This window comes from Pinus tabuliformis, chromosome 1_1 (genome assembly GCF_031772625.1).
Source record: "Pinus tabuliformis cultivar Carrire ecotype Pingquan chromosome 1_1, CPIR1, whole genome shotgun sequence".
Taxonomy (NCBI): Eukaryota; Viridiplantae; Streptophyta; class Pinopsida; order Pinales; family Pinaceae; genus Pinus; species Pinus tabuliformis.
Genome location: NC_142297.1, coordinates 15,797,695 through 15,813,062, shown reverse-complemented (window position 1 = coordinate 15,813,062; position 15,368 = coordinate 15,797,695). Strand labels below are relative to the sequence as shown.

General features: G+C 38.9%; 1 pseudogene across 1 annotated transcript in view; it reads left to right on the top strand.

The window, feature by feature from the left end:
• Positions 1-11,825, top strand: part of LOC149211383 (uncharacterized) — a 120,181-nt pseudogene extending 108,356 nt beyond the window's left edge. Inside the window, exon 9 of the transcript XR_016249998.1 lies at positions 11,376-11,825. The product of XR_016249998.1 is annotated as an uncharacterized LOC149211383 (transcript). The remainder of the gene's footprint in view (positions 1-11,375) is intronic.
• The last annotated feature ends 3,543 nt before the right edge of the window (positions 11,826-15,368 follow it).

Genomic DNA, 15,368 nt, shown 5'->3' with positions numbered 1-15,368 from the left:
ATGAGTGACTCATCATCATCATGTCTCCAACAATGCGACTTTGAATAATCATCCACGAAATCAGCCAACCTTATCCATATATGTGCCAAAAGACTTCATGCAAGCATCATTAGAGAATCAACCATAAATCTGATCATGTGACCAACTCATAATAGCAAGATGAATCATAAGCATTGTCACCAAGGACCATAATGCCAACAATGCATTCAGGACATATGCTCCCCCTGAACCAGTGCCATCTGTCAAATCTGATCATCAATAAGAAGAATCAGCCAATAAATGCCTTGAGACAGGTATGCATTTTATCTTCTGCTTTCCTGTGTACTGTTGCTGCAGGGACGCACCCAAAAAACACTATCGCGCCGCGTACTTTGCTGCAGGGACGCACCTGAGCCTTATTCTGCTCTGCGTCCCCACGCAGATCTCCAGTTACTGAACTGCGTCCTGGACGCACCTGAGCTTCGTCTGTACTGCGTCCGCACGCAGGTCTCCAGTTTAATACCTGCGTCCTTCTGATTAGGGCCAATTTTAACAGTCCTCCTTTGTGTCACTGACAGTCATATACCCAGATTTGATAGATTCATTTCCAACTTCACTTGCCTACTGCCTTCAAACAAGCATATACGCGATTGTGCAGAATCCAACTCGCGTATATATGTGACTTTGCCTTTATGAAGTTTGCTTATGAGATTCAGGAACCTGAAGTTTTGTACTTTCAGCTCCCTCTGATTCTGGTATGTCTGTACATTGTGCTATGCCATCCTTTTCTGACTGTACTTCCTTTTTCCTCCATATCTTCAAGCGTGATGATGACATTTTCTCCTTTTGATATGGTGCCCACACTTTGTTCCTGCATTCCTTAGCTATATGTCCAGGCTTGTTACATGCATAACATCTTCTATGTTTCATATTCCTCCTGTAACAATCAGCAGCTTTGTGACCAAACGTATTGCAAGCAAAGCAATATCCATAAAAATACCTTGAGTGTGATGATCTTTCTGCATAATGATCTTGAACCCTTCTTTTTCTACATCTAGCTGCAACATGTCCAAGGTTATGACATACATAACATTCAACATTATTCATAGAAGGGGTAAATAATTTTCTTTGAGGAATTTCTTTCCTTGGTTGATGATGAGATTGATCTTTCATTCCTTCATTGATCACTTTAGATTTCTCTTTAGAATTTCTTGCCTCACCTTGTGAACTAGATTCACCTTCAACAGATTTATGGAAACCAAGACCAGTCTTTATAGCAGGGGACCTTTGACTATTAAGAATATCATCCAATACTTTAGAGCTATCTTGAAATCGTAAAAGCTTATCCTTTTCCTCTAGTTTACCTTTCAAGATATCTACCTCAACCTGAAGCTGTTCTTCCTTTTCAAGAGATTTCTTTTTCAAAACTTCTTCAGCTTTCCTTCCTTCTTCCATTTGTTCCCTTAGTTTGAGAATTTCTTTTTCTTGTTCTTCATACAGATCCTGCTGCATTTGACGAACTCGGAAGGCACATTCTAGTTGAGATTTTAAGCTGGTGACTTCGTTTTCTTGTTTTGCAATAGCTTGGAGTAGATCTGTATTCTGCTTCTTTGATTCTTCAAGATCTCCTTTTAGTGAGAGGATTGTAGCTTCAAGATTTTCATAGTAGCTAGATCTATCTTTGAGTTTCTTGATGGTTGTGCTTCTTTCGTTGACTTCTTTTCTTAATGATGTCACTTCATGCTGCAATTTTTGACATTGGTCTTCCTTGTCCTTGAGTAGCTTTCTTACCTTGTTTCCTTCTTCTAGTTGGGCCCTTAGTTTGGTTGCTTCTTCTTTGAAATCACATTCCCTTTTGTTCAATAGATCTTGTTGATCTCTAATTTTGTCTGTCAGCCTTTTAAATTCTGCCTCTATTTGATATCTTTCTTGTTCACCCATAAAAGCAAATTCAGTAGTTTCGTTATCACTTTCATCTCTTTCACAAGGAAATATAGCTGGAACATCAGAGGATAACACATTCATACCTGATAATGATTCTGAATCTGATTCTGAATCTGAAGAGCTTCTTATGCCTAATCCCCAATCGATTCTTCCACTGTCATAGTTCTTCTGAGATGACTTCTTTTTCTTATTAGCTTTCTTCTTAAGCTTCTTTCCCATTGTTCCACGGATCTCCTTCAAGCAATCAAGCTTCTATCAAAGGACCTGCTCTGATACCAATTGTTGGAAATAATACTGAGAGGGGGGGGGGGGGTGAATCAGTATTATCACATTAATAAAACTTTTTCATTTCCATAATCAGATTCATATATGCTACTTCCACAACTTCTTATGATTAAGTTAATCGATCTTCAATGAGTGCATTGGAACGTTATTATCAGTTAACAGATGCAGTAACATAAAGTAGATCATCACACATAAGGCACACACATGAACACAATGATATAAGGTGGAAACCCAATGCGGGAGAAAACCACCTGCTGCAAGTCATCTCAATCTTCTTCTTAATAAGAAAATCCTTTTACAATATTTGTACTGGTGCAGTCTTATACCAGTACGGGAGCTACAACCCCCTTTGCTCTTGTACAAGCCGATCCATTTACTAGTACGCAGGCTACTACCTGCTACAATGCTCCAAAGATTTCCTGTAGCTCTTGTACTAGCTTAGATACTAGTACGTAGGCGCCAGCCTACAATCTTCTCTCCTCCAAGTACCACGTTTCATTAATTTTCATACTGGATACACTGAAGCACAACCCATAATCCTACTCAACTGCTAGCCTGAGTCCCGGACTCACCCTGCTCAACTGCTGGCCTGAGTCCCGGACGCACCCTGCTCAACTGCTAGCCTGCGTCCCGGACGCACCCTGCTCAACTACTAGCCTGCGTCCCTCGCTCTGAGTCTATTGAACTGCCTGCGTCCCGGCGCACCTGAACCCTTACTGTGCCTGCGTCCCGGCGCACCTGAACCCTTCTGCGCCTGCGTCCCGGCGCACTTGAACCCTTACTGCACCTGCGTCCCTCCGGGCATAGATGATTTCAAGACTTTAGAAGTAACCCAGACAGTCAGATCTACAGATCTGAACATGCGCCGAAGAGATCTCGGTCCATCAGTAGATTCGCCTTGTTTAGATCTAGACCAGATCTAGCCCTCATAAGATATTCAACCAAAACCATGCACAAGCCAAATGATCTCCTTTGCTTTATATAGGCAAGCTCCTCCTAAAAACATGGAACAATACCACGAGCCGACACCATAATAACCCAAAACCGTCGGCTAAATACCAAGAGTAAAACATAAGAAACCCCCACGTGGGCTTTTCTCTGCCTTGAAAAGTGTGCACTGGGTGGACGCACCTCCTGAACGGCTGGGCTGCGTCCCTGGACGTGGTTGCTGCATGGTTTACCTGCGGGTACGCACTTTCTGTAAGGTGTACCTGTGTACCCCTTATTTTCTTCAATATTTGAACCTCTGCTTACTACGAACTTGCCATTTGATTCCTTTGAGCTATCCTGCATCTATGTATTATGTCACATCTGATATCTCTTCTGTAGATTCATCTGAATGTATATAAGTGAGATGATCTTCTATGAGAGGGTTGCCATCAAGTACAACACATGTATCATAATGCCAACAAAGTGAACACAAGAAATAAAGAATTATGAGAAGGAAGAATACAATCTTCATGATATAAGAAAATGGAGTTTGAAGGACCATTCTTCTTAAAATGCCTTGTTTATAGTTACTTTAAGTCTAAATTTCACAATATCTATAATGTTATTAATATTCATAATTTGCAACTCATGAAAACCCAAATGAATTAAGAAATTTAGATATATATCATAAATATAAAAAGTTACACCAAATCATGTTCTTACTTCCTAAAATTTAATAAATTTTATTTATATAAATGTAATGTATTAATAATAACGTTTCCATCCATAATTACGAGCGTGTTAACTTTTATATCTATTTATATGAAATAATAAACTATAATAAATGGTAATACATATCATGTATATATAATTTGTATGTGTATCATAAATATTATTATAATTTCATTTTACCAGCATAATTATCCTAGCATGGTTATATATATGCACTTTTTACAACCAAAAAATGATATTCGACTAAGGATTAAAGTTTGTTGTTTTGTATAGAGAGTGGGTCATGCAAAAATTAATAAGAAAAGGGAAGACACATTGTTTATATTTTCATAATGTGTGTTAGATTGAGCCAACTAAAACACATGAAAAAGGTAGAGCATCTGGTTTACTTTTCCATGATGATGAACCATACGCACTCGACAACCAAAAGTTAGCTCCTATGTTCTATTTCACCATCTAGCTTTCCATATGTATGTCGCGTGTTAAGCTAGATGTGAGGAAAAGGTATTGCATCTGGACCTTGACTAACTAAATCACAAAGAAAAGATGGTACGTTTACTTTTTTTTTTTTTATCTATAATGCTTGTCAAGGTTAGCTACATACTTTGTGAAGGAAATGAATGTGGACGGTGTCTATTTAGCCATGGTCTATTTTGCCATGATGCTTGACTAACTAAATCATAAAGAAAACTTTTACTTTTTCTTTTCTTTTATCTATAGTGCTTGTCAATGTTAACTACATATTTTATAAAGGAAATGAATGTGGACGGTGTCTATTTAGCCATCCTATGTGAAAAAAGTGTTGTGGTGTCTATTTAGCCATCTTGTGTGAAAAAATTGGTGTATTGGGAAAGACAATTTTTTTAAATGATGATAAGATCAGCGTAATTATATTAATAAATGTGAATTTTTTATTAAAAAATAAGATTAGCACAATTATATTAATAAATGTGATTTATATATATTAATAAGTTATTATGTGTTTAAAAGATTGTGTATTGGGAAGAACAAAGTTTTTTTTTGATAATAATAAGATTAGCAAAATCATATTAATAAATGTAAGTTTTTCTTATTAAAAATAAAACTAACACAACTATATTAATAATGTGATTCATATATATCAATAAATATATATATCAATCATATACAAAACCACATCGATAAATGCGATTAATATAAATCCATAAAAATATATAATAAAAATTTAATAATAATAGAAATATTAATATTAATTAATATATAACTATATTATAAAAATAATTATTATATTATATTATAGTACCTTTTACTTTCTTTTTCTCGAATGCGTGTCAAGGTTAACTACATATTTTGTAGAGGAAAGGATGTGGACATTGTTGAACTAGGTTGTCATTGATGTCAATATGGCAATATTCTAGATACTAGATGATCCATGAAGGAGAAGCAAAACAGATCCATGAAGAGACAGGAGCAAGGCCATCAGGGTAGCAGAATATCAGAGTATTGCAGAATATCAAAGCAAGAGAGGCATATCAGAAAAGGCAGAAGCCATCAAGATATGAAGGTATCAAGAGAAGGTCATTGATATACATTGCAAAGCCAAAGGAAGACAATTGGAGCAAAAGGAGCCACATTGGAGGAGCATTGCATGTAATACATTTCCAAGAAGAACCAAGAGGAAGAAGTCATCAAAAGAGGAGTTAACATGCCAGAGGAGGCAAAACAGATCTATTGGAGATATAGGAGGAACCATATATACATGTCATATATATCTGCCAAGAAGAACACATCGGAGGAGCAAACAGAGTCATCAGAGGAGCAAAATAGAGCTATCAGAGGCATATCAGGGGTATCAGAAGCAATGGAACCCAAAGAAGGACTATCGAAAGAGTTATAAGACACGGAAGAGTTAAAAGAGGTGGAAAACATGTATATATGCTATATACACTGTCAGAGGCATAAACCTACACATAAAGGCAATTTACACTATCGGAGGCAGAAAACATAGGTATATTGATATACACTATCAAAGTGAAGAAATATATATCGGAGTATAGAGGTGGTATCTATATGTATATATCTATATATATATATATATAGATATATATATATATATATATATATATATATATATATATATATATATATATATATATCGGCAATATGATAATCAACTCGGTTATGTGCCACTACCCAAAACCCCCGATTGCATATTTATATGTCTGTGTGTGTGTGTGGGCCCACGAACCATTACAATGTGATATAACATAATATTGGCATAAATCAAGTTATGGGTTAAGTTAAGAGCGAAGGAGTATATACACAGACCCGAACGAGTTATAGCAACAACCCATGATAACATCGTGTCCGCCTATCGGGACTCTCATATCGCCATGTATAAAGGGTTGTCACCCTCGAATCACCAATTGCAATATATATGTACGGAGCCAATGGAGGCATTAAAAACAACCTATAATAATATTGCGTCCATCATATTGAGAGTCATGTATCACATATATTGTAAAGTCTTGTCACTTTATAAAGAGCTGATTGCGATAAGGTTGTGGAGGAGTAGACAGGATAAAGTTATAAATGCGGGCACAATAAATTTGAAGTCCAGAATTTAACGTTTTGGTCGTTTTTTCATATATTTCCTATGTATTTCAGTATTTGTGTTGCCCGGGGTTTTTAGGCCAAAAATCTTATAATTGGGGTTCCGATAGTTCAGTAGACCTGAACAAAAGCTGATTGCGATTGCAATTGTGACATGGCATGTGGGTCCTTCCTGCTAGTACAGTCTCTCAAATGAATTCTCTTCGTTAACAGTAAAGTCCTATGTATGAATGGTATTAAAGAAAACAAGGGCTCTCTCTGATATTGGTTTATAAGCATCATTTCCTTTGTAATATGGTCTGATCTTCTATATTAATGTGTCCGTGAAGCAGTGGCTAATCCGAATAGGCAAAGGAAACTACAACGACCAAGGAGGGAAGCCGAAGGATCAAGCAAGGCAGAGGAAACTACAGCGACCAAGGAGGAAGCCAAAAAGCCAGTGGAAAGAGGAAATCGATGGTCAGAGGCATCAGGAAGATACAAAAACATAGAATAAGCAAAGTTGAATGTTGTTGAAAAAGTTGGAGGAAACAGAGGCCGCTGTAGGGTCCAGCAGAATAGAAAAGGGCTGGAGGACCAACAGGACAGGAGGCATTTGAAGGGTGAGCTTCTCAGCTAATCAAGTTACCCTATGAAAGAATTAATCAGGTACAAAATGTAGTTTGAAGAATAATTCTGTGATGTAATGAATAGAGTTTTATCTAACATTGTTTGAAGGGAGAAGTAGTAAGCAGAGAAGCAGTTATGTTGAAACATTTACTGTGATAGTAAGAACAGATGCTTGAACAAAAAGTTGGTTCTTATGTAGATCTTAGTGCAGCTAATAGTCGACTCACTAAAGCTGTGTGGAGACATTATCAGAGGTCATATATTGGAGACTCTATGTGGACAGTATGAAGAGTTACAAAGAATCTTTCATAAGAAGACTGGTTGGCATTGATGTTGTAGCATGGAGACTACAGTGAAGCTATAAATAGACAGAACTCAGTAAAGACGAGTTCTGAGAGAAGAACATTTCTATCAAACATGCCTTTACAAGATTGGGTCAAAACCCTTGGGGTTGGTGCCTTAGAAGTAAGAAGGATTGGAGTCCTTAGGGTTGATGCCTCAGAAGTAAGTAGGATTGGAGTCCTTGGGATAGGTGTTACTGGAAAAGTGTCTATTTAGAACTGCTCTATCCCACTAAGGTGTGACAGCTGCCTTAGATACAAACAGAGAAAAACTACTTTTGTATTTCCTTTATGAATTATAAATAGAGAGGAATAGAAAGAACCAACCTGTGTCTTGCGCTAATCCTTTGATCCAATCCCTCTCTTATTTGATAGTCTCCAGCTACCTGCTCCCTTACTTGCCCAGCTTCACAAAGTACCTGTAAGATCACAGAAGAAGAGCACTATACAAAGACATAGATCTATATTCATAAACAACTTAGGATCAGATTTAAGTTAACCATACAAAATGTAACAAGCATCAATGATACAAAAGCATGGAGGAAAAATCAAACAGTTTTTATTGATAAACAAGAAAAGATCCAGGAGGAGTTACAACTAGTGGTTCCGACCCAGCATCAACCTCCCAGCAAAGAAGCCCCTCTTCACCTCAAACAAAGCATAAATCACCCAACAATCTGATGTTTGTCTCTAGAAACCAACAACAATTCCTTATAGTATGAAAAATTCCAGCCTCCAGATCTCTGGGATGAGGGATCCATATATAGATATCTGTAAGGAGGATGATTCAGCTTGTGATTTGATTAGTGTCTTCTCTCTGTCAGTTCTTGCTTCCACTTGGAGACTGAAGGCCTCTTACTCATCCTTGGTCGAATTCAGTGAGACAAGTGTCACAGGAGAAGATTCTGGAAGCTTCCATTGTCTCTCCACCTCGCGGAATGACACTGCCATTTGTCATTTCTCGCCCATCGCACCCCACAGAAGGGACTTTGAAATGCAACGCACCCTCACAGTGTATTTAAGTGCAATGCAACGCACCTAGCTAGTGGAGCAGCTGAAATGATCCTGTTTGACCAATTCTGAATAGTTTCTGGTGGAGAACTTCTGGGAGAAGCTGTAATCTGTTGACCTTGTTCATTTAGGGGTTAGAACAACACTTTTAGGGACTTAGGAGCCCTTGGTTTATGGACATTTCATGCTTGGAGTTTTAGGGCACAAAAATGTCTATAACAGTTGCCCCCTAAAGTATGAGGCCGTTAACCTTTTGGTGTCGGGTGAAATGCTTTATTATGAGGATCCGAAGTTCTTTCAATGCTAGGAGGAGACCTGTAATAAGATACAATACAATACATTATCTTCATATTGTTTTCATGATCTAGCTGAGGCGGGCATTCCCATGCTCAGCTTTATAAATTCATTTCCATGTACATAGGACAGACAATCGTTTGAGTGTAGACTGATGATTCTGGTAGAGCCATCATCCTTTTGAGTGGATGATTATCTGTGCAGCAATGATGTACATTTAATGTCTTTATTTCCCTGAATATATATCGCAACCCGGATGGATGAAACTAGATCCGGGGTCTTCAATCTCGTCCGATCTTCACTCGAAGTACAAGTCGATCCATGTGAGAAATGTTCTGAAGTCGAGCATGGAAAGACATCGCTTGATTACCAGTCAATGATGTAAACTGTTAACAAGCGTGAGAGGAATCACCGATAATGATAATGATCCTCAAGGTACTGCAGTACAATTCACGTGGTGTGAATAAAGGGCTTGGAATCGAACACCACGCAAAATCTTTCGGTCGAAGGCCATTGATGTAAACCTGTCACCGGAAGTGAGAAACTTGCCATTGAGGCATGCAAGCTTCAAAGTACTGAATGGGGTGTTCCTAGATCAACTTCTTGGATAATGAGCTGATGTCGACAAGAAGTGATCTGTCACAGGAGGGCCTTAATGAATCCCACATCAATGACACGGAACAGAGCAAATGATTTTGATGGAGGTGAAAATGATCTGATGATATAAGGTTTAGGGTGGCGGTCATGAAAGAATGGAGGATAATGTATGGTAGTGGGTGAGACACAGGTGACTTCTCTGGATGACTTCTCTTGAACATATCGGCGACACTGATGTGATGGATTGGTAGAATTAACTCCAAATGTGGATGGTATGGTGTGACCATGGTGATGTGACCGGTGAATGAAACAACCCAACTCGACTCGAACACAGAGTGGAAGTGTCATGTTCAAGAGCGACTTGCTACCAACAAAGTTTCTTTGAGTTTTCTTCCCAATTTTTCCCGAGTCATTGCTGACCAGTACCTCTTTATTTTTTTCAAGCTTGAGGAGGATAACATATGCTTGTTCTATAATTTTCCCTTCGGGAAAACCCATCGCTATGTTTTTGTTGGACACCTAATCCTAAAGGGTTAGTGTGGAATTCGAATGGACAAAAGCAGTCCAAGAGACCTTGGGATCTTAATCCCAAGAGTCACGTATTGTACTATAAATGTGTATCTTATGTTAATAAAAAATGTATTGAATGATTTATCTTTCACACTCTTGTGTTGTCCATGTGTGTTTAACATGGTATCAGAGCCACTTGTTTTTCTGTGGCCTGTTATGTGCATGTAACTCCTGCTGAGAGCTGCTCATACCTGAGCGTTTCTGCCTCTGTCCTTGGACTGCGCACTGTCCTGAGACTGCGCTCCTCTACCCTCAGCACTGCCAATGCGTCTGTTCATATTCCATAATTAAATTGGTGCCTAAACGTTGGTCCTACACTGCTCTGTCTGACATTTTCTGATTTCCTTGTGCCTGAGTCTATGTCCAGAGTTTTGACAGATGCGTATTCGAGCTTCCCTTTCTTAGACATAGATGACATTCCAACGCTGTTTGAAGTTGGTGGAGCCGAAACGGTTTTCATGTGATGATTAGACATGGCCTTCTAGTCGGACTGAACCGCATAACGCTTAGAACACTTGTCGCACTTCCATTTCTTCTCACCGTGCTTCCGACAGAAGTGTTTCTTGATGCCCGTAAGGTCGCCCAACGCCCTGGAAGGATCATGGTGCACGCAGCTCGGCTCCGGGCAGATGTAAACCCGCTTCCGGATCTCATTGCTCGTCCGCTGTCTCAACTTCCAGAGTAAGTTACGGCCTTCTTGGGACGACTGGCCTGAAGGAAATCATGGATATGCTGGCTGAGGTCACCAGATCTATGACGAAAATTGCTGAAACGTCTGAGACCGAATTGAAGGCATTGCTCTGGTCGAATTGAAGGCTTTTCTGACAAGTCACTTGAATTTGGTAACCGGCAATTGCAGATCCTAATATTCACATCTTTTACGTCTTAGAAAAATTATAATGATATGTTTTATAGAATTTTAGTCGACTGAATGAGAGCTGAACTATATTCGTCAAAACATTGGTGGAGATGCGGGGTACTATGTAAAGGGGCAGAAATCGTATGTATATGCATTGTTAATACATATTGACCAGCTGTTTCAGTGGGCTATTTCAATAAGTTTGAATGCATTGTGGACCGAGCTTATCTCATAGATCTCGCAGAGCCGTGAGGGTTTCTGGTGCGTTTGAGATTTTGAGATTTTGCAAAGTATGGTGACTTCGTTTTATGAAAAGTATGCTGACTAAGTTTTATTGTAAATATGGATGGACTGCATTGCATTGTGCGGCATTTAAAAGACATGAAGTTTTCTCTGCAACGAAGGTATAGAGATTGCTGCCGCTGCGTTGGAGGTCTCTATGTTTAGTGTGCGTTGAAGTTGTTTTATGGTGTTAAAAACCATGTTGGTGAATTAATATATGATCTCTCTATTTCATCATATAATACCACCATACCACTCGCCCTTGCGGTTCGACTACCTCTGTTGTACATCCACACCTTTTGACGTTGCCATACCACCTGTTTTCATATATTTATTGCTGTGTTTAACAGCTTTCAATAAGTTCTCCACCCGCTGAAATCCAATGCTCGTCTCTGCCGAATGTTCACATTTCCACTGCTCAACAGGAAGGTATCAGTATTCAATCGACAGCACTCTCTGGCTTAGATCCAGAAGCTTTTTCTCTGCGTTCTGATCCTTTTCATCCAGCCGTCGCTAAAACTCATAATGGTAGTTCATACGGCAGGTTTTGTAGATCTCTTGACCTTCCCCAAGTAATATCATCAAATTTATATGGATCTTGTACAGAAGGAATCCCAGGTACCTACGAAAGTGGATTAGAGACATTATACGAAACCCAGTCTTCTCTAAACACTGAAATTTTCCAAGACTTTCAAATTAATGAAGAGATTTCAAGTCTCCAGCCAGCAAAGGAATGTGTGCCTTTAAGAAGAATTCTGACGAGTCCGTCGGCATATATTGGTATTTCTTGCTTTCTGTAATTCCGACTTCAGATGTGGCTTCCTTTGTCTCTGGTTTTCCTGCAGCCAAAAACTATCAGTTCTGATGTAGCTATTGAATCTCAGTTGGTACAGTAGAAGTTTATTGAGTTCCAGATTTGGATTGTGTTGGGCATAACAGGCAATCTCTATGCTCACTAGAGAATCTATGTTGGGATCATTTTCAGTTATTTTCTAGAAGTTGCTCCTGCAAAAATGTTAACGCTGTGGTTATAATTAAGCCTTTCTTGTTTTAGCATATATTGGTTTCATCACAATCATCAATAACGAACTGTTCTCGTGAAGATGTTCTTCCCAAGAACCTTCGGTGTGATTATCTTTCTGCTTTCAATCGGGTGTTAATGCAATAGGTTAGATTATGGGCATGTGAGAGCTCTCCAATGAAGAATTCAGTGAAGGAGATTTGAAGAAGATAAGAGGCTGAGGAGACTGTACTAAAGCTTGATTTAGATGGTCTTGATGATTCAAATACAAATGCCTGCCTTCTTGCAGAAAAATTCAGAGAGAAAAAGTTAAAACACAACACAAATTATTTCATGTTCAGATCAGACCAAGGTCCGTATTGCAAGCTGATTGATTTGAGTATTCTGCCATAATTCTGTAGCAGACTGCCTATACAGAAGATTGAGTTTATTTCAGTGGCGTATGCAATCAACTTGTTCAATTTCTTAATAGAAGGAGCCTATACCAGGTGTACTCCTCCAATAGCCTTGTAACTTCCAGGCTTAAAGCAATCTTTCTAAAGTTGGTTCGTGACCTGCATAGGCCAACTTTGTATTTTCTACAGCAACTTCCATAAAGAATGATCTAGCCCCAAGGCTACAAACTTGTATTTTTTGTGGTTACACTTATCTACAGCCACTGTTCTTCCTAACATTTGCTGAATTTAAAGAACAGAATCTCTGAAAGTCTGGTGATATTTGTATAATTTTGACAGTTTCAAGATATCTCTGGTTGATTTTTCCCTTTAAGCTATAGGGCTCTCTTGTGCAACTTAAAGATATTTAGCAGCTTACATTTTTCTGTGGGATTTGGAGATTTTTAAGGTGTAGAAAAATGGCTAAGCTTGAAAGAATATTAGAATTATTGAGAACTCTAATCATGTCCACTGCTAACAGCACAGTCAAAATTAACAAAGCTTCTCTTTCAAACATTCAAACATGTCTGCAATATGCACAAGAAAAGATAGAGTTTTTACAGCTTGAATCACAACTGCAGCAAGAAGAATTACAACAGTGGAGTCATCATTCTGAACCTGTTTCTGTTCAGAACAATGAAACAGACTCCCATGAACAGCATATTAATAATGGTACAGTTCATTCAAATAAAGCAGCAGTTGAACATGCAGATGCAGAAACTCAGTCTGCACTTCCCAAGCCCATCATCAGACCTTGGGAACAGCTTGTCCACAACAAGCACAAAACTGGTCTTGGATATGACAAGGACTTGTCCTTTCATATTCCAGACTACTCAAAGCCCATTCAGTTTCAGAGTGCTGGATTCATTGATGATAGTTCACCTGCTTCTCATGACAGTTCAGCTTCAGTTGTTCCAGACTCTGCCCCTCTTCTACAGCAGCAACAACAACAACAACAAAAACAACAGATTGTGAAATGCCAACACTGTGACCGAGTTGGCCATCTGAAAGATCACTGTTTTGATCTTCATCCATGTGAGCACTGTCATAAAACCAGCCATTCTTCACACAGATGCTTCAAAAACAAACGTCCTGCAAGAACAAAGATTCATCTTGGATGGATCGCTTCTTGGCAATGGGCATCAACAGCCAAGAAGATACTCCAAACACATGTCAGAACTTGTTCTAGAATATTGAACAGTCTTGCAGTTGAGTTTTCTCCATCTTCTCACCTTGTATCTGACAGGGGGGGAAATGATGGTCATCTACAAGCTTCAAAGTCACATCAAGTGAGCCTGAGCCACAACCTGCCACACCAGTTTCAGAGTTGTAGCCATAGACAAAGATGCCTGAACATGCCTTCAGTTGGCAATTTGGGACACTTCCTCTAGCAGAAGACTCCAGCTTCTTGCCAGTTTTGGAAGAATTCCAGGAATTGCAGAGTTGTTGGTCATCCTTAAACCATCACAGATTGAGAACACTTCCTCTAGCAGAAGACACCAGCTTTTTGCCAGTTTTGGAAGAGTTCAGGAATTGCATTAAGCATTCCAGAGTTGTTGGTTATCCTTAAACCATCAAAGGTTGAGACTTTCCTTTTTAGGTTGAAGTTTTACCTTTTATGCGGGGTGAGACCTCCCTTTTATGGTTGAAGGTTTCCCTCTTTAAAGCAATAGGATCACTTCCTCTAGCAGAAAACTTCAGTTTCTTGCCAGTTTTGGAAGAGTTCCGGGAACTGCACTAAGCATTCCAGTGTTGGTGGTCATCCTTAAACCACCGCCCTTTATACCAACATTTCATAGAGCACATTCAGCCTAGTGCTGCCGTGCATTTTTGCACATTTTGTGTTACAGCTCTTTTCTTGGACTCATACATAACCCTTCGGATTAAGGGGGGGAATGTTGAACACCTAATCCTAAAGGGTTAGTGTGGAATTCGAATGGACAAAAGCAGTCCAAGAGACCTTGGGATCTGAATCCCAAGAGTCACGTATTGTACTATAAATGTGTATCTTATGTTAATAAAAAATGTATTGAATGATTTATCTTTCACACTCTTGTGCTGTCCATGTGTGTTTAACAGTTTTAACGAGCCTAGAGATAGTGAAACTCGTTCTCGTCTAAAGACAAGTTTGTCGCTATTAATCTTTTTAACAAGTTTAACGACAAAGATAACTCGGTCCTTTTCCATTTTAGAGAGTCTGAAAAGGAACATAAAGGTAACTCCAAAATTCCTTTTTCGTCACCTAATCCCTTAAGTCCGAAAAAGTATAAAACAATACAGAATGGATGAATTTTCAATAGTTTTAACGAGCCGAACAAAACAAGCGCTCGATCGTTTTGTGTAATAATCCCTCAGGTCCAAAAAGATTAAAATCTAGAGGAGGGATAACACTTCCTGTCCCTTTAACGAGTTAGAAAGGCCAAAGACTCAACAATCTTTTCATATTTTGCGAGTCAGTTGAAAAGAGCTTAAAGAAGACTCGTCTTTTGAGGAACGAGTGATAAAATGGGTAGCAGCTGATTCCAGGTAAGGTTTGGAATTTTCCAATCACGGCAGTGTCACAAGGATGGCTAGTGAAATCACTCTTCGCAGCTGTTCCTCAAAATGGGTAAACAATCAAATGGAGGTGAATGATCGGCCAATGAAAAAGTGGAGGTGACGGTGCAAACACGACCAAGGCTTTAACGGCTGAAGTACTACATTCACGATGGTTATTTACCTAGGAATAGTTCATTTTTTAATGAGCTTAAACGTGGGTGGAAACATTTGCTCATGTCTTATGTTTATTTTTTAACGAGCTTGAACTATGTGTTAAAACTGCTCGATTAATCCAATCTTGTGATAAGAATGTCTCATATAATAACGGCAACTTTTAGAGATTTTCCCCA